This window comes from Apodemus sylvaticus, chromosome 8, assembly GCF_947179515.1.
Source record: "Apodemus sylvaticus chromosome 8, mApoSyl1.1, whole genome shotgun sequence".
In the NCBI taxonomy this organism is placed as follows: Eukaryota; Metazoa; Chordata; class Mammalia; order Rodentia; family Muridae; genus Apodemus; species Apodemus sylvaticus.
This window is the reverse complement of record NC_067479.1, coordinates 118,276,782-118,298,025: the sequence shown is the minus strand read 5'-3', so window position 1 is coordinate 118,298,025 and position 21,244 is coordinate 118,276,782.

Genomic DNA, 21,244 nt, shown 5'->3' with positions numbered 1-21,244 from the left:
CTCCCAAATATACTTTATCTTATTCTCTACCTATTCTAATGTGTTTCAGTATCTTGTCAAGTCCAGGCCCTTGCCACATCTAGGAGAACTCCAGAGAAGCAACCTTGAGATGCTTCAATCTCCTCTTAGCTTCTCTGGACACAGACAGCTTCTAGAAGACATGTTTTCCTGACCTGTCCTCAAATGGTTCCACAGACCCTGAACAGCAAGAAGGCAGCCAGTTCTCCTGAGACTGGACAAACACTCCCTATGCCTTTTTTCTAGGTTCCTCAGAGACATGTCGCCCTCAATGTCAGCATGAAGCAGGCAGATATCACAATGATGACCCTATTCGTGCTTCACCATCACCTCTTTTTAATTTTTTCTTTTTTCAATTAAACAAATACTGGAGTATGTTAGTATTCTGCCTAAGCTCCACTCCATACTTACCTGGCAACAGCCAGGCATACCCCACCCCATAGTCCTGGATCACTATAAAAGGGGATACTTGCCCCTCCTCTCTCTCTCATCTCTCTCTCTAATTGCTCTCTCTCATCACTCTCATCTATTGGCAATCTCACCTCTCTGCCCCTCTTGGGCTCTCCTCCCATCCTCCATGTCTCCATGTGGTCATGGCCAGCCTCCACTTCTCTACTCTCTCTCTCTCTCCCTCTCTAAATCCCATCCTCTGCCCTGAATAAACTATTCTATACCATGTCTGTGTGCTTGTGGTCCTTCAGGGGGAAGAGGTGCCTAGGCATGGGCCTGCCTAGGCACACCCTTCCCCTACACTCTCTTGCCATATTCCCTAAACCTTTCTCTCTCTTGTTGTGCCCCCCTTCATAGGTGCCAACACCGGGAACAAACCCATCAAGAAGGCTACTGATTTATTTAAGATAATTTTATATCTGGCCACTTTGCTGAAGTTGTTTATCATCTGGAGAAGGTTTCTGATAGAATTTTTGGGGTCAGTTATGTATACAATCATATCATCTGTAAATAGTGATACCTTCATTTCTTCTTTGCCAAATTGTATTGCTTTGATCTCTTTTTTGTTGTCTTATTGTTCTTGCTAGCACTTCGAGAGCTATATTAAATAGAGAGGGGGAGAATGGGCATCCTTGTCTTGTCCCCAATTTTAGTTGTATTGTTTCAAGTATGTCTCTATTTAGTTTGATATTGGCTGTTGGTTTATACCACTCTTAGCAATATATCCAAAAGATGCACCACCATGCCACAGATGCTCCACTATGCTCATAGAGGCCTTATTTGTTATAGCTAGAAGCTGAAAACAACCTCGATGCCCCAGTACAGAAGAATGGATACAGAAAAGGTGATTCATTTACACAATGGAATGCTACTCACCTATTAATAATGAGGACATCCTGAGTTTTGCAGGCAAATGGATGGAAATAAAAATTATCATCCTGAGTGAGGTAACTCAGAACTGAAGAGGACATGCATGGTATGTACTCACTAATAAGTGAATATTAGCCATAAAACAAATAGTACAGAATACTCAAGTATAGTCCACAGAACTCAAAAAGGTCTACAAGCTGAAGTGCCCAAGTGAGTATGCCTCAGTCCTACTTGGGAGGGAGAGGAAAGCAATCACAAGTAGGGAGGGAAAGAGGGACCTGGGAGGGAAAGTGGAGGGGAGAAGTAGTGGAGTAGAGAGGGGAACCTCATCTGGGTATTGGGTAAGAGAAAATGACTGAAGCCCTGAGGGCCTGCAGAAAGAATGAAAACAGGTAACCTTGGGAAGAAGGAGGAGGTTCAGGGGACCCTCCAAAATGCAGAAACCTGGGAAGTGACAGACTCTCAGGAGTCAAAAGAATGGGCCTTAGATGAAATGCCCAACAATAGGGTGAGGGAACTTATAGACCCCACCTTGAGCTGAAAGACAGGGCATCAAATGAGGGAGTAGGGGACCATCTTACAGTCACAACTCCGACCTATAAGTGTTACTGTCTGAAGGAACATCAGGGATGGAAATGGAGAGGAACATGAGGAAAAGAAGGTCCAGTCACAGGCCACAGTGAGAGCTACCTCAGGGGGGAATTCCTAAGGCCTGACACTGTTATTGTGGCTGTGGAGGTCCCACAATAAGGGACATCACATGATTGCACTCCAGAAGACCAAACAAGCAGCTCAAAGAGTCAGATACAGATATTTTCACTCAGCCAATAGACAGAAGTGGTTGAGCCCTGTTTTTAAAATAGGGAAGACTGAAAGAAACTGAGGAGAAAAGCAACCATGTAGGAGAACCAGCACTATCAATTAATCTGGACCCCAGAGATCTGTCAAACACTGGACCACCAAACAGGCTACATATACCAGCTTATATGAGACCCCCAGCTCATATACAGTAGAGGACTGCTGGGTCTGTGTTCATTAAGAGATGATGTACTTAACCCGCAAGATACTGGAGGCCCCAGGGGGGTTAGAGGTCAAGTGGGGTGGGGTGGGGACATTCATATGGAAACAGGAGCCTGGTATGGAGGTGTGGATTGTGAAACAGTCTGAGGGTAAACAGGGGTGGGGAGATAAAATATGGTGTATAAGAGAAAAATAAAGGAATGTAAATAAAGAAAAAGAAGCTGCTTCTCTAGGATGCAGAAAGGGCAGATGGCCATGGGGCCAGCAAAGAAAGCACCAGGCTTGTGTGAATATCATACCTTCACAATTCAATGACTCCACCTACAAGTTCCTCAGCACTCAGATGTTACCTGATGTACCTCTCTCTCTCTCTCTCTCTCTCTCTCTCTCTCTCTCTCTCTCTCTCTCTCTCTCTCTCTCTCTCTCTCTCTCTCTCTCTCTCTCTCTTTCTCTCTCTCTCTCTCTCACACACACATACACACACACTCCAGGCAAATGAGAAACTCCCTCTCTGGATTACAAACAAAGAAAGACTAAGTGGGGTACACTTTTATAGCTCTAATCTTGCATGAGGCTAAGAGTTGAAGCTTCTGAACTGACAAGTCTAATAGGATAGGTAACTCTTACTTATATAATCTATAAAAAGAAACAAGTAAATATAATAGGCATAATTCATGTGCTCTATGAAATACCATTTCAATGTAACTGTTCAGTATAAACTTAGTCATGAAACTAAAAATCCCATAATATCTCTCTCTCTCTCTCTCTCTCTCTCTCTCTCTCTCTCTCTCTCTCTCTCTCTCTCTCTCTCTCTCTCTCTTTCTCTCTCCTTGTTTAAGTATAGAATAGAGATCATTCAGGGCATGGAGAGGGGAGTTGAGAGGGTACTAAGGACAGAGAAAGAGAGAGAAGGAGCAGAGAAAAGTAAAAAAAATCTCATGGGTAATGCTGATTTCAATACAAAGTTTACAGTATCTTAAGATATTGACAGAAAAATAATTCAATTTCCATGTCTGTCACAAGTGTAATTTCGCAATTTACTTAATTAGAAGTTGTTTGTGGGGTGTACATATAAAAAAACACTGCAGCAATTAGCACTGCACATACCTGTATCCTAGTGGCACTGACCATTTAAATCTCTGATACTCAAGGACATGAAAAGAACTATACTGTTGCAGAAAATTCAGGTGTACTCCTCATGGTCTACTAGATATATAACAAGGTGATCCATATTAGCTCCACTTATGGGCTTCAGGGGTCTACTCCCCTTCCTCTATTTCCATGGGTTCCCTTAAGGAAAAGGAGCATTAATTCAAATTTATCAAAACAAAACAGCTTAAGCCCATTACCCTACAGCCATTATTAAAAGCATCATTAAGATAACCAAACTAGATAAGGCACTGTTTCAGAGGTCCCTTGCCATCTCATGCCTTTAGAAATCTTTGAAGTTAAGCCTAAAATTACTAGGAACTAAAATATTGCATACTCTATAGACAGTTCTTTGAAAGTTTCTGTTATATTAAAAAGGATTTCACTTGATGACCCATCCTAGTCCATATTTAACTAATACAAAAGGAAATATTTCTCTATTATTTTTGTTTGTTTGGTTGTTTTTTTTTCATTTTTTTTCTTTTCTTTATTGGTTATTTTTATTTACATTTCAAAGATATCCTCTTTTCCAGTTTTCCCTCCAGAAACCCTTTATCCCAGCCTGTAGAGAGCTTTATTGGTGTGCTGTGTTACCTGGAAGGAGTCTAAAATTGACCAAGGAACAAGGAAAAGGGCTTCCAGCAATAACCTTACATTAAGGCATAATAGGGAAGTAGGTTAAGGCAGCAATTTTAATCTTAGGATAGAATGAAAGAAGCAGGCTTCAGACAAGATTTGGGGCCTGGACAAGGAAGTAGGCTCATGTATTTTAGTCATTCTGACAAGTCCTTGGAAACAGCTGTCCCAAGATTTTGCTTATTGCCTTGACAATTTTTTGTTTACTGCCTTGTTTGTTCCTTGTTGTACTACTATCAATCTTAATACCTGAATGTAATTAAATTGGCATAAAAGTGTATTGGAAATAAGTAAACCCACCCTTCAGTCTCAGAATTGACTGAAGGTGTCATATGGCAGTTTTGTCTAATTGTCTCTTTTTAATTCTCGCTCCTGCATTGGAGAACCAAATGACTGACTAATAAGTGAGCTTGGTCACCAGCCCTACTTGCCTTCTTCTATGAGGGTGCTCCCCTACCCACCAACACACTCTCACCTCCATGCCCTGGCATTCCCCTACACTGGAGCATCAAGCCTTCACAGGACCAAGGGTCTTTAGCCCCATTGATGCCCTATAAGGCCATCCTCTGCTACATATGCAGCTGGAGCCATGGGTCCCTCCAAGTATACCCTTTAGTGGGTGGACTAATCCTTAGGAGGACTCGGGGGCAGAGGTCTGATTGGTTGGTATTGTTGTTCTTCCTATGTGGTTGCAAACCCATTCAGCTCTTTCAGTCCTTTCTCTAACTCCTCCACTGGGGATCCTGTGCTTAGTCCAATGGTTAGTTGTGAAAAAAAAGCTGCTTCTCTAGGTTGCAGAAAGGGCAGATGGCCATAGGGCTTAAAAATTCAGGAGACAGCAGGTGTTGGCCAAGATGTGGAGAAAGAGGAACACTCCTCCACTGCTGGTGGGGTTGCAAATTGGAGCAACCACTCTGGAAATCAGTCTGGTGGATCCTCAGAAAACTGGGCACCTCATTTCCAGAAGATCCTGCTATACCACTCCTGGGCCTATACCCAGAGGATTCCCCAGCATGTAATAAGGATACATTCTCCACTATGTTCATAGCAGCCCTATTTATAATAGCTAGAAGCTGGAAAGAACCCATATATCCCTCAACAGAAGAATGGATGCAAAAAAAATGTGGTATATATACACAATGGAGTACTATTCATCCATTAGAAACAATGAATTCATGAAATTGTTAGGCAAATGGATGGAGCTGGAGAACATCATACTAAGTGAGGTAACCCAGTCTCAAAAGATCAATCATGGTATGTACTCACTAATAAGTGGATATTAACCTAGAAAACTGGAATACCCAAAACATAATCCACACATCAAATGAGGTACAAGAAGAAAGGTGGAGTGGCCCCTTGTTCTGGAAAGACTCAGTTTAGCAGTATAGGGCAAAACCAGAACAGGGAAGTGGAAAGGGGTGGGTGGGAGAGCAGGGGGAGGGAAGCGGGCTTATGGGACTTTCAGGGAGTGGGGGGGGGGGGCAAAAAAGGGGAAATCATTTGAAATGTAAATAAAAAATATATCAAATTAAAAAAAGAAAAAAGAAAAAAAAGAAGGAAAGCACCAGGCTTGTGTGAATGTTAGACCTTCACAATTCAATGACTCCGCCCACAAGTTCCTCAGCATTCCAATGTCACCTGATGCACCTCATGCATACACACACACACACACACACACACACACACACACACACACACACCCTCCAGGCAAATGAGAAACTCCCTCTCTGGGTACAAATAAAGAAAGACTAAGGGGTGCACTTTTATAGTTCTGATCTTTCATGAGGCCAAGGATCATGGCCTTCTCTGTGTTTGTCAGGATTTGACAGAATAACTCAGAAGACAGCTAAATCAGTCTCCTGTCATCAAGTACGTGTTGGCATCCACAATAGTGTCTGGGTTTGGTAATTGTATGTGAGATGGATCACCAGTCTCTTGATGACCTTTCTTTCAGTCTCTGTTCCACACTTTGTCTCCATATTTCCTCCAATGAGTATTTCATTCCCCTTCTAAGATGGACTGAAGTATCCACACTTTGTGAAAGGATTAACCCAGAAACTTTGTAAAGGTCATAGAACACTGGCCCCTCCCAGAAGGGCAAGTGTTTCCCATCCAAAAGGGAGAGGCTAAACTACATTCCTCAGGACACAGTATGGTCCCTGCAGATAGGAAAGGCCCAGAGTTCCTTGGCCACCTACCTCATCCACTATCAACCAATTAATTTAAAGGTAGCACTGTTCTATCAATCACATTGTGCCTAACAGCGGCTGCCCGAGAACTGTATAAAAGGCCTGGCAGCCCAGAGTGCAGGTCGTTCTGTCTCATGTGCAGGGTAGCCCCAGCATGCCGGATAATAATAAAAATCCTCTTCCTTTTTGCATCAATTTTCATCTCTGTGTAGTCCTCTGAGAGGGGTCTCTCCAGTAAGTTAAGACTCCCTCAAGTCTTACATTTGGTCTTCCTTCTTCTTGAGGTTCCTGTAGTCTGTTAACTCTATCTTGGGTATTCCAAACTTTTGGGCTAATATCCACTTATCAATGAGTACATATAGTGTATGTTCCTTTGTTATTGTGTTACCTCAACAAGGATGACATTCTCTCTTTGCATCCATTTGCCTAAGAATTTCATAAATTCATTGCTTTAAATAGATAAGTAGTTTTTGACACTATTGCTCTGTAGTATTGCTTGAGGTCAGGGATACTGATTCCCCCAGAATTTCTTTTGTTGTTGAGAATAGTTTTAGCTATCATGGGTTTTTGATATTCCAGATGAATTTGAGAATTGCTAATAACCCTATTAAAAAATGGGGTACAGAGCTAAACAAAGAATTTTCACCTGAAGAACTTTGGATGGCTGAGAAGGATCTTAAAAAGTACTCAACTTCATTAGTCATTAGGGAAATGCAAATCAAAACAACCCTGAGATTTTACCTTATACCAGTCAGAATGGCTAAGATTAAAAATTCAGGAGACATCAGGTGTTGGTGAGGATGTGGAGAAAGAGGAGCACTCCTCCACTGTTGGTGGGGTTGCAAACTGGTACAACCACTCTGGAAATCAGTCTGGCAGTTCCTCAGAAAACTGGGCACATCACTTCCAGAGGATCCTGCTATACCACTCCTGGGCATACCCAGAGGATTCCCCAGCATGTAATAAGGATAAATGCTCCACTATGTTCATAGCACCCCTATTTATAATAGCCAGAAGCTGGAAAGAACCAAGGTGTCCCTCAACGGAAGGATGGATGCAAAAAATGTGGTATATATACACAATGGAGTACTATTCAGCCACTAGAAACAATGAATTCATGAAATTCTTAGACAAATGGATGGAGTTGGAGAACATCATGCTAAGTGAGGCAATCCAGTCTCAAAAGATCAATCATGGTATGTACTCACTAATAAGTGGATATTAGCCTAGAAAATTGGAATACCCAAAACAGAATCCACACATCAAATGATGTCCAAGAAGAATGGAGGAGTGGTCTCTGGCTCTGGAAAGACTCAGTTTAGCAGTATAGGGCAAAACCAGAACAGAGAAGTGGGAAGGGGTGGAAGGGAGAACAGGGGCGGGGAAGGGGGCTTATGTGACTTTTTGGGAGTGGAGAGCCTGAAAAGGGGAAATCATTTGAAATATAAATAAAAAATATATCAAATAAAAAAATAAAAAATAAAATTAAATAATTAGATAAGTAGTACTCCATTCTGTAAATGTACCACATTTTCTGTATCAGTTCCTCTGTTGAAGGACATCTGGGTACTTTGCTGCATGCAAGAAACTCAACTCAGGCACACAGACAGATAGTACTTCAGAGTAAAAGGCTAGAAAACAATTTTCAAAGCAAATGGTCTCAAGAAACAAGCTGGAGTAGCCATTGTAATATTGAATAAAATTGACTGTCAACCAAAAGTTATCAGGAAAGATAGCTAAGGACACTTCATACTTATTGAAGAAAAAAATATATGAATATGAACTCTCAATTCTGAACATCAATGGTCCAAATTCAAGGGCACCCACATTCATAAAAGAAACTTTACTAAAGCTCAAAATACACATTCCAACTCACACAATAATATTGGGAGACATCAACACTCCAATCTCAGCAATGGACAGATCATGAAAACAGAACCTACAAAGAGACAGTGAAACTAACAAAAGTAATGAACCAAATAATTTTAAGAGATATTTATATTTTTCTATTCTTACCAGCAGGAATTGCCTTTTGTTTTTCTAGAGAAAAATAGACTTCAAATTCTATATGCTTTAGGTCTGATGCTTTGTAAAAATCTCATATTCAAATTAGTGGCCAAATCTAATACACACACACTCCCTAGGCACAAATTTGAGCTCCTTTTTCTGTCATATTTTTGCAACAATTTCCTTCCTTGAAGTTCCGTACAATCTTAAGTACAATCTTAACTATTGTAATGTAAAGTTCAGTGTTCTGTAAACATACACAGCTTGATGTGTTTTCACAAGTGAGCAAGTCCATTCAGACATCACCAGGTGTAGACAGGAGAGGTCACTTCAGGCCCTTAAACAGCCCCCCTCTTAAGAGCAGGGAGGAGGAGATCTCAGAAATTGGTTGTGTTTGAGAAAAGAAAATCTTGTGAATACATTGTGCTTTGGGGACTATGTAGCACTTGTGCCTCAAAAACTTTTTGAACTCTGAAACACCTGTTTGCTTGTTCATTCCATAAACATTTAGGGCCTCTGTTACTCCTATTTACATGGTTTCTAAGAATTCTAAACACATTGCTAAAAATTGTTTAGAACAGGCAGAATTATTGGCCACATCACCAAAGCAACAAGATCAATTGTATTTCAGGAAATTCTTAATATTTTGTGATAAAATCATTATTTGAAGCAAAAAATGTCAATAGAATAAGAAGAAATAATTTACAAAATCACACAGTGCACCATACCCAAGTCCCTCAGGGAGGTAGCTAATGATGCAGGAGTACAGAGAGGCCTGAAAACATTGAAAGAACCACCTACTGCTTAGAGGATCACATCCAGAACGGAACCATCTGGCAGAAGTCTTCTTGTTTCTGTCTCTGGCTTGGGGCCATCCTCTGCCACAGCACTCCATATCCAGGTGGCACTCCATATCACAGGTGGCATATACCTGACCACCCAGGTGTGTGGAGAGGCTAGTCAGCATGGATAAGATCTTCCTTGCTGCTCAAAAGATCATATCTGGAACCCTTTGGTGGGAGCCTTCTAGTTTCTGTCTCTGGCTCCAGATCATTATCTGCCACAGTGTGTCATATCCAAATGGCACATGTCTAACATGACAGCACATGTTAGAACACCCTTGCTGCTCAGAGGAAACAGCTGGAAACCCTTAGTACACAAGAGCCTGGGATCGGCCTGGAACAAGTATCATTGGATTTCTGCATGCACCCAGAGCTGATCAGGGCCACAGAGCTACATACCCAAATACAACCACAAGAGAGTGGGTCTCACCAGAGTACCTACACTCATGTGTATGCACAGGTCTCCCAGGAGCACAGACACCCAGGCTTCCATGACAGATAAGACACAATTAGAGACAGCAACAACAGGTAACACCAGAAATAACCAGAAGGCAAAAGGCAAGAACTTTACCAACAGAAACCAAGGCAATATGTATACATCTGTACCAAGTTCTCCCACAACAGAAAGTCTTGGATATCCCAACATACCAGAAAAGCAAGATTTGAACTTAAAATCAAATTTCATGATGCTAATAGATGATTTGATAAAGCATATACATAACTCCCTTAAAGTAATACAGGAGAATATGAGCTCACAGGTAGAAGCCTGTCTTAGTCAGGGTTTCTATTCCTGCACAAACATCATGACCGAGAAACAAGTTGGGGAGGAAAGGGTTTATTGAGCTTACACTTCCATGTGGCAGTTCATCACTAAAGGAAGTCAGGACTGGAACTCAAGCAAGTCAGGAAGCAGTAGCTGAGGCAGAGGCCATGGAGGGATGTTTCTTACTGGCTTGCTTTTCCTGGCATGCTCAGCTTGCTCTCTTATAGAACCCAAGAGAACCAGCCCAACGGTGGTACCACCCACAAGGGGCCCTTCCCACTTGATCACTACTTGAGAAAATGCCCCACAACTGGATCTCGTGCAGGCACTTCCCCAACTGAAGCTCCTATGTGATAACTCCAGCCTGTGTCAAGTTGACACAGGAAACTAGCCAGTACAAAGCCCTTAATAAGGAAACACAAAATTCCTATAGGAAATTATGGGTGAACATGGGTCAACAGGTAGAAGTCATTAAAGAGGAAACACAAAAACCCCTTAAAGAAGTACAGGAAAACACAAACAAACAAGTGAAGGAACTAAAAAAAAACCATCCAGAATCTAAAAGCAGAAGTAGAAACAACAAGGAAATCACAAAGGGAGACAACTCTGGAGATAGAAAACCATGGAAAGAAATCAGGAATCATAGATGCAAACATCAACAACAGAATACAAGAGATAGCAAAAAGAATCTCAGGTGCTGAAGATACCATAGAAAGCATTGGCTCAAAAGTCAAAGAAATTGCAAAATGCAAAAATCTTGTAATCCAAAACTTCCAGGAATTCCAGGACCTGGAAGACCAAACCTAAGGATAGAGGAGAGGAAAATTTACAACTTAAAGGGCCAGTAAATATCTTCAACAAAGTTATAGGAGAAAACTTCCCTAACCTAAAGAGAGAAATGCACATGAACATACAAGAAACCTACAGAACTACAAAGAGAATGGACCAGAACAGAAATTTCTCCTATCACATAATAATCAAAACACCAAATGTACTAAGCAAAGAAAGAATATTAAAGATGTAAGGAAAAAAGGCCAAGTAACATATAAAGGAAGACCTATCGGATTTACACCAGACTTCTCACCTGAGACCATGAAAGCAAAATGATCCTAGGCAGATCTCATACTGACCCTAAGAGAACAAAATTGCTAGCCCAGACTACTATATCCAGCAAAATTCTCAATCACCATAAATGTAGAAACCAAGATATTCTATGATAAAACCAAATTTACACAATATCTTTCCACAAATCCAGCCCCAAAAAGGAAAAGAGAAGGGAAATGCCAATATAAGGAGGGCAACTACATCCTAGAAAAGGCAAGATAGTAATCTTCTTTCAACAAACCCTAAAAGATAACCACACAAATATAAAAATAAGATCAAAAATAACAGGAAGCTACAATCACTATTCCTTAATAACTATTAACATCAATGGACTCGATTCCCCAATAAAAAGATATAGACTAAGAGACTGGATATATAAACAGGACCCAGCATTTTGCTGCATACAGGAAACACACCTCAGTGACAAAAACAAACACCACCTCAGGGTAAAAGGCTGGAAAACAATTTTCCCAGCAAATGCTTCCAGGAAATAAGATGGAGTAGTAATTCTAATATTAGATAAAATTGGCTTTCACCCTAAAGTCATCAAAAAAAAAAAAAAACATAAAAGGACATTGCATATTCATCAAAGGAAAAAATCTACCAAGAAGAACTCTCAATTCTGAACATCTATCTCCAAATGCAAGGGCAACCTCATTTGTAAAAGAAAATTTACTGAAACTCAAATCACACATTGCACCCAACACAATAATTGTGAGTGACTTCAACAGCCCACTCTCATCAATGGACAGATTAGGGAATCACAAACTAAACAAAGACACAGTGAAATTAACAGAACTTTTGGACCAAATGGATTTAACAGATATCTATAAAAATTTCACCCTGAATCAAAAGAATACACCTTCTTCTCAGCACCTCATGGTACCTTCTCAAAATCTGACTATATGATTGGTCACAAAACAGACCTCAAAATGTATGAGAAGATTGAAGTAATCCAATACCACCTATCAGATCACTATGGAGTAAGAGTGGTCTTCAGTAGCAACAAAAACAACAGAAATTCCACATACACATGGAAGCTGAACAATGCTCTACTCAATGATAACTTGGTCAAGGAAAAAATAAGGAAATAAATCAAAGACTTTTTAGAATTTAATACTATTGAAGGCACAGATAGCCAAATTTATGGGACACAATAAAAGCAGTGCTAAGAGGAAAACTCATAGTTCTGAGTGTCTCCAAAAAGAAGTTTGAGGGAGCAGAGAACTAGCACCTTAATAGCACACCTGAAAGCTCTAGAATAGTAAGAAGCTATTACACCAAATAGGAGTATACAGAAGAGAATCATCAAACTCAGGGCTGAAATCAACCAAGGAGAAACAAAAAGAACTATACAATGAATCAACAAAACCAGGAACTGGTTCTTTGAGAAAATCAACAAGATAGATAAACCTTTAGACAGACTAACCAGAGGGCACAGAGACAGTATCCAAATTAACAAAATCAGAAAGGAAAAGGGAGATATAACAACAGAAACTGAGGAAATTCAAAATATCATCAGATCCTACTAAAAAAGCCTATACTCAACACGACTGGACAATCTGTATGAAATGGACAATATTCTAGACAGATACCAAATACCAAAGTTAAATCAGAATCAGATAGACCATCTAAATGGTCCCATTACCCCTAAAGAAATAGAAGGGGTCATTGAGAGTCTACAAAACATAAAAAGTACAGGAGCAGATGGTTTTAGTGCAGAATTCTATCAGAACTTCAGTGAAGACATAACACCAATACTCTTCACACTATTCCACAAAATAGAATCAGAAGGAACACTACCCAACTTGTTCTATGATGTGACAATTACACTGATACCAAAACCACACAGAGATCCAACAAAGAGAACATCAGACCAATTTCCATTATGAATAAAAATGAAAAAATAATCAATAAAATTCTTGCCAATTGAATCCAAGTACACATAAAAACAATCATTCACCATGATCAAGTCGACTTCATCCCAGTGAAGCAGTGATGGTAGAATATATGGAAATCGCCCAATGTAATACACTAAATAAACAAACTCAAAGAAAAAAAAATGGTCATTTCATTAGATGCTGAAAAAACATTTGACAAAAATTCAGCATCCTTTCATGTTAAAAGTCTTGGAAGGATCAGGAATTCAAAGACCATACCTACACATAGTAAAAGCAATATACAGTAAAGCAATAGCCAACATCAAACAAAAGGGAGAGAAACTTGAAGCAATCTCACTAAAATCAAGGACTAGACAAGGCTGTCCTCTCTCTCCATATCTATTCAACATAGTACTTGAAGTTCTAGCTAGAGCAATTAGACAACACTAGGAGGCTGAAGAGATACAAATTCGAAAGAAAGAAGTCAAATTATCACTATTTGAAGATGATATGAAAGTATAATTAAGTGATCCCAAAAATTCTACCAGAGAACTCCTACAGCTGATTAACAATTTCAGCAAAGTCACCAGATATGAAATTAATTCAAATAAATCAGTAACCTTCTTCTACTCAAACAATATACAGTCTGAGAAAGAAATTAATGAAACAACACTCTTCACAATAGTCACAAACAATATAATGTATCTTTGTGTGACTCTAACCAAACTAATTAAAGATCTATATGACAAGAACTTCAAGTCTCTGAAGAAAGAGTTCAAAGAAGAACTCAGAAAATGGAAAGATCTCCCATGCTTGAAGATTGTCAGAATTAATATAGTAAAAATTGGCATCATGTCAGAAGAAATCTACAGATTCAATGCAATCCCCATCAAAATTCCAACTCAATTCTTCATAGAGTTAGAAAGAGCAATTCTCAAGTTCACCTGGAATAACAAAAAATCCAGGGTAGATAAAACTATGCTCGACAGTAAAAACAATCAAACAAACAAAAAAGCAAAAAACAAAAAAGCCCAACTTCTGGGGGAATCAGTATCCCAGACCTCAAGAAGTACTACAGAGCAATGGTGTTAAAAAAAAAAAGAAAGAAAAAACCTGTAAGATACTGGTACATTGACAAGTAGGTATATCAATGGTATAGTATTGAAGACCCAGAAATGAACCCACACACCTATGGTCACTTGATCATTGACAAAGGAGATAAAACCATCCAGTAGAAAAAAAAAGACAGAATTTTCAACAAATGGTACTGATTCAACTGGAGGTTAGCATGCAGAAGAATTCAAATTGATCTATTCTTATCTCTCTGTACAAAGTTCATTTCCAAGTGGATCAAGGACCTCCAAAAACCAGACACACTGAAACTAATAGAAAAGAAAATGGGGAAAAGCCTTGAGCACATAGGAACAGGGGATAATTTCCTCAAGAGAACACCAATAGCTTATGCTTTAAGATCAAGAATTGACAAATGGGACCTCACAAACTAACAATGTTTCTCTAAGACAAAGGAAACTGTCAATAGAACAAAATGACAACCAGTAAATTAGGAAAAGATCTTTACCAACCCTACATCCAACGGAGGGTAATATCCAATATATACAAAGAACTCAAGAATTTAGACTCCAGAGAACCAAATAACCCTATTAAAAGTGGGATACAGAGCTAAACAAAGAATTTTCAACTGAGGAATATTGAATGGCTGAGAAGCACCTAAAAAAAAAATGTTCAACATGGGATGGAGAGACATAGTCCAGTGTTCTGTTTATGGGAACTGACAGTGATAAATTAATGTTCCTTAAAAGATTGCAAAAGGAACTGCATGTAATCAAGCAGTTCTCTCTACTTGTGGATATATATTAAAGTGACTGAATCTTGAGCCCAAAAGAGAACTTTGTACCCCAATTTTCAAAGGAAAATTACTCATAATAGCTAAAATGCTAAGAAATCATCAGACACCAAGGTCACATGAGCAGGTGACCAGTATAAAAGAAGGCAATTCTGAATATGCTCCAATAACAATGACATTTGAGGACATTGTGGAAAAAGAAATAAGGTAAAATACATACATACATACATACATACATACATACATACATACATACATAAACACATGCACATGCACACACTCACACACACATGCACAGGCACACGCACACACACACACACACACACACACACACACACACACACACACACACACACACAATTGCTCAAGGCCATTATTGTAATATGAGGCACTTAAGAGTAACCACTGTCATTGAAACAGAATATAGTGATGGCTACCAGGATCTGGAGGTAGTTTATTTGGTGCTGAGTCTGTTTTATAAGAAAAGTTTTTGAAGCTGGTTGACAGTGATGGTCACAGAACAGTGTGTGTTCTTCGTATCAATGAACTGTAGAGTTATAAATGACTAAAATGCCAAGCATTTTTAATTGTATATTTTACTACATTATAAAAATTGGGAAATATGAGTCATAAACAATTAAATTAATATGTCTATTTAGTAACACCAATCATTGCTTTTACAAAAAAAAATGTATGAAGGAAATTAAAATTCCAATAAGTGGTTAAATGCACAGTTAAGTCACAGCACAATTTCCATAAGTTCTTATTAATTGATATTTATAGCCATGATCATTGTGTGGTGATAAATTTTGCTTACCTTTCTAAACATGTATGTGTAGCTATTTCATTAAGCTTTTATACCTCATGCATTTTGTTCCAAGACTACATCTATAATTAGCAGAGGTTAGAAAGTTTAGCTGTTGGTGGGGCTGTAAGATGGTACAACCACTGTGGAAATCAGTCTGGAGGTTCCTCAGAAAACTGGACATGAGACTTCCAGAGGACCCTGCTATACCTCTCCTGGGCATATAACCAAAGGATTCCCCGGCATGCAATAAAGACACATGCTCCATTAGGTTCATAGCAGCCTTATTTATAATAGCCAGAAGCTGGAAAGAACCCAGATGCCCCTCTAAGGAGGAATGGATTCAGAAAATGTGGTATATTTACACAATGGAATACTACTCAGCTATTAGAAACAATGCATTCACAAAATTTTTAGGCAAATGGTTTGATCTGGAAAATATCATCCTAACTGAGGTAACCCAATCACAAAAGAATACACTGATAAGTGGATATTAATTAGCCCAGAAGCCCTGAATACCCAAGGCACAAATTTCATAACAAATGACTCCCATGGAGAGGGTCCTGATCCTGGAAAGGATTGATCTAGCATTGGAAGGGAATATAAGGACAGAGAAAAAGGAGGGAGGTGATTGGAGAAGGGATGGAGAGAAGAAGGTTTATGGTACATAGGGGGTGGGGGGACCCAGGAAAGGGGAAATCATTTGGAATGTAAACAAAGAATATAGAAAATAAATATATTAAAAAAAAAAAGAAAGAAAATTTAGCTGTTGGCTTCTGTGTGCTTGTTTGTACTCTGTCTGGACTCTACCCTCACAGTTACCTGGCAACAGCAAGGTATGCCCTTCCCCAGAGTTGCCTGGCAAGAGCCAGGTAGGCCTGGCCCACTATAAGAGGGGCTTCTTTTCTCCTCCCCTCTCGCCTCTTACTCTATCTTTTTCTTAATTAATTAATCAATTAATTAATTAATTAACTTGTTTTTTTTCCAAGACAGGGCTTCTCTGTATAGCCCTGACTGTCCTGGAACTCACTCAGTAGAACAGGCTGGTCTCAAACTTAACTCCTATTCTCTTTTCTCTCTTTCTTGCTTCACACCCTCTTGCTCCCACTTTCTCCCCATTTCCTTCCCCCCTCTGTCTACATGGTCATGGCTGTCCTCTACTTCTCTACTCTCTCTTTCTCCCTGCCTTACTCTGCTGCTGCTACTCTCTTAACTCCACTACCCATGCCCTAAATAAACTCTATTCTATACTATACTTTCATGTGTGTGATTCCTTGGGGAAAAGGGATGTCTTGGCATGGACCCACTGAGTCATTCCTTTCCCCCACACCTCATAACACCCAATAGAATATATTCTTAAGTCCCTCTATCTTTTTATAATCACAACAGTGCTGAATACAGTCTTTGCTACAGTCACTCATTTTAAAGTGAGTTTAGCAATAATTTCTAAGATTTCGAGGTTAATGGTAAAAAGGCACCTATATTCTGTAACGAAATGTAAAGAAGATAGTAGCTGTCTAAAGCAATTTTATTTATGCATTCAACACTACACTCAGTGAAGATGGGATATCAATTCTCTGTTCATCTCTGATATCCTTGCATGAGTACTCCATAGGGCCATCTGTATCATTCACCTTTATGACTGATCGCATTACATAATGGGGTAGAGAATAAAATAGAGTGGTTTCCTATGTGATTGTGATGTGAAATTTGACCAAGATTATATATGTTATAACAATGGTGTTTAAAATGTATTAAATGTCACACACTTTCTGATTTTTAACCTTCCTTATAGTTTCATACTCCTAGCACATGATACAATATACACATAATGATTGACAATATACATCTCTACATCCACCTTCCCATTCCATACCAACAAAACACCAATTACTATTCCTAACAAATTATCATTGTTACCTTATTTAGTAAGTTCAGACAGAATTATCTGATGGCCATGAAATACAGAGAATGTCCTTGACTGTCATCAGTGATCTTGGATTCCCTCACATTATCTCAGCAGAGAAAAAAGAGGGCTCTTGACACAGAGAGGAAAGGGCAACATGAGTCTACAGTCACATTTGACGAGGCCACAAGCCTAGGAAAGTCAAGAAAATGCTGAGTAAGGAAGAAACAGTTTCTTTTCTAAACCCTCCTAAATAATCACAACCTTACTTAAACCTCAATTTATGCATAAAGATGTTATCAGATATAGACCCTCTATAACCACAAAATAATAGACTTCTGAAGTTTAAAAAAATACTGCTTACAATGATTTTTCTTGGAATAGATTACACAGGACATAAATATTAGTTAATTGGTTAATTAATTAAAGATCCAATGATTATTGGATACATACTGATTTGTTTTTTAAATCAAGCAAAAAAGAACCAAAATTTAACATCTGAGCTAGGGAATTAGCATACCAGTAATGCACTCATTCAACATGTCCTAGGCCCTGGTTCCAAATCTCACTTCTACCCCATAAACATCCTAAGTACTTTACATGGAATGCCTTGCTATGTCTTCAATTGAGAGCTTTCTTAGCCCTAATTGAAAGGCAAAACCATGGGAATAAATGCATGTGAAAAATGTGCTGTAAGTTGACTCAATTCTCACAGCTTACAAGGAATAAAGTAAGGATTCAAACTAAATCATGAGTTTTCAAGCTCTGACAGCCCAGCAGGTTAATGATGATTCTTGTAAGATCCACTTTAATATCCAATTCTCCTATGTATAGGAAACAGACACTGAAAAACTCAGTGAAGGAAGTATAACTCTTATTCTTTCTCTCCTGAGGAATAAAAAGGCTTTGGAAAACTGAGGCTGTTAACTACTAAGCATTGAACACAACAGATTTTTAAAAATTCTAGATTTCTCAGAGTGCCTTCTGCAATTCCATGTGCTATGTTAAGGAGTGCACACCTCAAAGGATTAGCACTCTGTTAATATTTCATTCCCTTCTTTTTCAGAAGAAAGTAGAGGGAGAATAAAGGAGGCAACTCCAATAAATTCCAAAATACGCAACAAAACTTAAATATTTTGTAACTAAGAACCAAAAAGCCCACTTTCTCTTTATGTCTTACATTCACACATTGAACAAAGCAATTTCTGGCCTCATGTTCTGAGAAACCATCTTGAATCAACACAAAAAACATCCTATACTCCACCATGATGATAGGTCTAATGGGTACCAGACACACCAAGATCAGTTATCTCCTGGGATAGGATACATGCCTACATGAACTGTGCACTATTTCAAAGCTCTCCTTAAAATTCCTTCTAATAAATTCCAAACACACATTTGGGTTGTTATGTTTTCATGGATGGGTGAACTGGCCCTTTGCACATCATTCATGGCAAAATGTTAGGGGCACAGTTGAAAAGCAATATGAGTAAGTGACAAAGGCATTCAACATCCCTTCTCTATCCTAGAACTATGTTAGGTACCTTTCCTTTCATAAGACAGGAATATGATACTCTTTATAATACATTCCCAATCTTGGCAAATGCTAGAAGTAGTACCAAAGTATCTGAATATGAAAAAAATACATTCAAAGTAGAATAGGGGCTTTGCAGAGGAATTTGACTCATGTATGTCATTAGGGACCTTTCTCTCACTACAATTTTCTTTCATGTTAAGGTCAGAATGAGCCACCAATGGGAAAGACACAAGATTGTGCTTCTGTGACAAAATATGATTAGAAATGGTAAATACAGTAGCTAACACCCATTTTGACAGTTATAAGGTTGAAAGTCAAAGACCAATGTACTAGAGATTTAGTGACAGCCACAAAAACTCCTGAAGTGTAATCATCCTCTTACTGTAACCTCTCCATGTAGAGGAAGGCAAAACTCTAATATCTTCCCCATCACATAGTCACAAATTTCATGATAGGGACTTCATCCTCATGACCCCTCCAACTTTCCAAAGAATGTATCTCTAAGTGCCTACATCTAAGAAGTTAATCATAACTTTCCGGAAAACTCAATGTTCAATCTACCACAAGGAGCTATCACTAATTTTATCAGAATTTAAAAGATATGAATACATAATTTTCTAATGTACTGAAAAATCTAAAGGCTCCCCAATTTGTTTCTACATGTTTAAAATATAATTTAGACTCATAAATTTTGTACATGTACTCTTCATACTCTTTTAAAATGCTATTTAAGTGATTTCCATTCAACCTGAAGATTTTATTTTATTCAAACTTTCACTTTAGTGTACTTATTAGAATACCAAATGCAATCTACACTCAGTTTTAAGGACTTATAAACAGTCAATATTAGTTACTTCAACCTCTGATGCCAATATAACTCACACTTCACAAAGTTTAGATCACCTTCTAGAGATCTGCTTGTTAAAATTACCAGATAATAGCTATAAAGACTTTGGTCCTAGAATAGTAATATGGAGATAAAGTCTCTTTAAAACATAGTATAGAAGGCATCTGTCCAGGGCTGGTGAGCTCAATGTACAGAAGTACAGGGATCTAAATTGGAATCCTCAGAAACTGCTCTCCTGCAACTGAACAGGCAGATACATCCAGGAGTCCACGGAATATGAGAGGCAGAACAGCTGGGTCCATCCAGGCTCCACCTACACCCAAGAGATGGGCAGCTCCACAGTCATCTGTGCACTGATCCTGCCAGGGGAGAACTGCTGTGCAGGGAGTGAGTTGACACCCAGCTTTGGATGTGAGGCCTCAGATATCTCCTCTCTGGCAACTGAGTGAGTGGGCAGAGCTAGGAGCACAGAGAATAGGAGCAGCAGAGCAGCTGGGTCCATCTGGGCTCCACCTGCATCTAGGAGATGGACAACACCACAGTCATAAGTGCACCAATCCTGCCAGGGGAAAACCACTCTGCAGGGAGTGATTTGACCTGCAGCTTTGGAGGTGAGGCCACCATCTTTTCTCTGGCAACTGAGCTGGCAGTTTCAGATAAGAGTGCAGGAAACACAGGAGTGGCAAAGCAGCTGGGACAGAGTGAGTCCAGGCTCCACCTGCACTCAGGAGCTGGGCAGCACCACTTTACTCTGTGCAAAGAGAGAGTCAGTCACACAGGGGTGCTGAGACAGGCTTGCAGTCCCATAGGATGGACAACCACCAGCCAGAGACAGTAAGACCAACTAATGCCAAATATAACCAGATGGCAAAGGGCAAACATAGGAACATTACCAACAGAAATAAAGGCAACATGGCAACATCCGAACCCAATTCTTCCACAACATCAAGTCCTGGATATCCCAAGACACTGGGAATCATAGTCATGATGTTGCTAGAGGGCTTCAAGAGGACATCAATAACTCCCTTAAAGAAATACAGGAGAACACAAGTAAACAGGGAAAAGCACTTAGAGAACTACAGGAAAGTGCAACAAAACAATGGAAGGAATTGAACAAAACCATCCAGGATCTAAAAATGGAGGTAGAAACAATAAAGAAATCACAAAGAGAAACAACGTGGGACATAAAAAACCTAGGAAAGAAGTCATTAGTCATGGAACCAAGCATCAACAACAGAATAAAAGAGAGAGAAGAGAGAATCTCAGATGCAGAAGATACCATCAAAAGCATTGACACAACAGTCAAAGAAAATGCAAAATGCAAAAAGCTCCTCACCCAAAACATCCAGAACATCCA